Source organism: Gymnoscopelus microlampas (genome assembly GCF_963454915.1).
Source record: "Gymnoscopelus microlampas genome assembly, chromosome: 15".
Lineage (NCBI taxonomy): Eukaryota > Metazoa > Chordata > Actinopteri > Myctophiformes > Myctophidae > Gymnoscopelus > Gymnoscopelus microlampas.
In genome coordinates this window covers 51572244-51574854 of record NC_139952.1, presented here as the reverse complement: position 1 = coordinate 51574854, position 2611 = coordinate 51572244, and positions in this window count along the sequence as shown.

Below are 2611 nucleotides of genomic sequence, written 5' to 3'. Positions count from 1 at the left end.
CGTCATGTTGCGTTCATCTTATTTTAATGTTTCATAAACAGAATGATTTAGACGATTTCCACTTGTATTTACTTATTGTGTCCACAGGAGGGCGACAAAGGCCCTTGAATATAGACATAAACGGAGTCAGACGTTTGCAAAGTGATTACAGTCAGTCAGTTAGTTCATTGGTTCTCAAAGTGGGGTCCGGCCGGGGACCCCCAGGGGTCCTTGAGGGGGTTCCAGGGGGTCCCCAGCTAAATGATGGATAGGAACCAAAGGTCCATTTGGTTCCATTTGTACACTCTCAGAGTTACAGACCCATAAGGGTCCATTTGGTTCCATTTGCACACTCTCAGAGTTGAATTAACATTGATTTTACAATGTGAATTGGGGTCCCAGTGATTTAAATGGGGGTCCGCAGCCCTAATGCATGTCAAACTGGGGTTCCTTGAAATTATAATGGTTGAGAATCACTGCTAGAGCCGTACAAATCTTGTCTTATGGGGGTCCCTGGCATATCTTTTCAAATGGGGGTCCACGGGCTAATAAGTGTCAATTTGGGGGTCCTTGACATGAAAAAGTTTGAGAACCACTGAGTTAGTTTATAGTTTGTTAGTTAGTTAGTTTAGTTAGTTTATAATTCGTTCATAGTTAGTTAGTTTATAGTTAGTTAGTTAGTTATTTCGTTAGTTAGTTATTTAGTTAATTATTTATTTATTTAGTTAGTTTAGTTAGTTTATAATTAGTTTATAATTAATTAGTTTATAATTTGTTTATAGTTCGTTAGTTTATAGTTAGTTAGTTAGTTATTTATTTAGTTAGTTAGTTAGTTAGTTAGTTTAGTTAGTTTAGTTAGTTTATAATTAGTTTATAGTTTAGTTAATAGTTAGGGAGCAACACTGGTATAGTAGCTAGACTGTATATTATTATTTACTCATTATATTAACTTAAATAACTTAAATAATAAATAATGATAAATAATAATAAATAATACATAAATATATAATTATTAATCATTAATAATAATTATAATTATAAATAATAATATTCATATGATTAATAATGAATAATAAATTATTCCTAATAGGACGAGGTACTTTTACTTTACTTGAAGTATTAAGGTCAATGTTTCCACACTGGAACCAAACATGACGGGTTGATGTTTCTTTCCGGTCGAAGTTAGTCTCGTACCGGCTTCCGGTCCAGAGCGGAGATACGGTTGGCCATCCCATGGTCCGAAGGGACGGCGCGCTGTGATTGGTTAGTCTGATGTCTGGCGTACACACGTGTAATAATTTATTTACACAGACAGATGTAACAGTTAGTTTTAGACTAATATAAATAAATGTATTTGTTTATTATAGATATATTATGAATATTTATTATATATTATTTACATTATTAATCATATTATTGATACATTTATCTTTACATTATAGATGACAGATAGTTGAGTTGAGTTAAAGGAGTAGTTCACCCAAAAAAATAATTATTGCCTTGAATTCATGGAGATATTTAGTTTAATAGTTTTTATTTCATTCCTGAGACAATAGTTTGATGAGCGGCGACTCAAAGAGTCTCTTAAAAACAAAACAATCTCCATGAATTCAAGGCTTCATGGTGTTCATGTGTAATGCATGCATTGGTTCTCAAAGTGGGGTCCGCGGACCCCCCAGGGGTCCTTGAGGGAGTTCCAGGGGGTCCCCAGCTAAATGATGGATAGTTAGGAACCAAATGGACCCTTATGGGTCTGTAACTCTGGGAGTGTACAAATGGGAGTGTACAAATAACTATCCATCATTTAGCTGGGGACCCCCTGGAACTCCCTCAACGACCCCCAGGGGTCCTTGAGGGAGTTCCAGGGGGTCCCCAGCTAAATGATGGATAGTTTTATAAACAGAGTGATTTACAGACGACTTCCACTTGTATTTACTCATTGTGTCCACACGAGGGCGACAAAGGCCATTGAATATAGACATAAACGGAGTCAGACGTTTGCAAAGTGATTACAATCAGTCAGTTAGTTCATTGGTTCTCAAAGTGGGGTCCGGGGACCCCCAGGGGTCCTTGAGGGGGTTCCAGGGGGTCCCCAACTAAATGATGGATAGGAACCAAATGGACCCTTGTGGGTCTGTAACTCTGAGAGTGTACAAATGGAACCAAATGGACCCGTTGTACACTCTCAGAGTTAAATTAACATTGATTTTACAATATAAATTGGGGTCCCAGGGATAGAAATGCCATTAAATGGGGGTCCGCAGCCCTAATGCATGTCAAACTGGGGGTCCTTGAAATTAAAATGGTTGAGAATCACTGCTAGAGAGCCGTAAAAATATTCTAAAAAAATATTCTCTTATGGGGGTCCCTGGCTTATCTTTTCGAATGGGGGTCCGCGGGCTAATAAGTGTCAATTTGAGGGTCCTTGACATGAAAAAGTTTGAGAACCACTGGGTCGGTAATGGATAGAAAATAAGACTTTATTTGGGCGAACTACTCCTTTAACGCGCGGTTGACTAGCAACCAACCAACCAACCAACCAACCAACCAGCCAATCCCAGAGCGCCTGGTCCCTCCGGGCTATGGGAACGGTGCCGCCTGTGAGGAGGCGCAGGCGCAGCAACGTACGTAA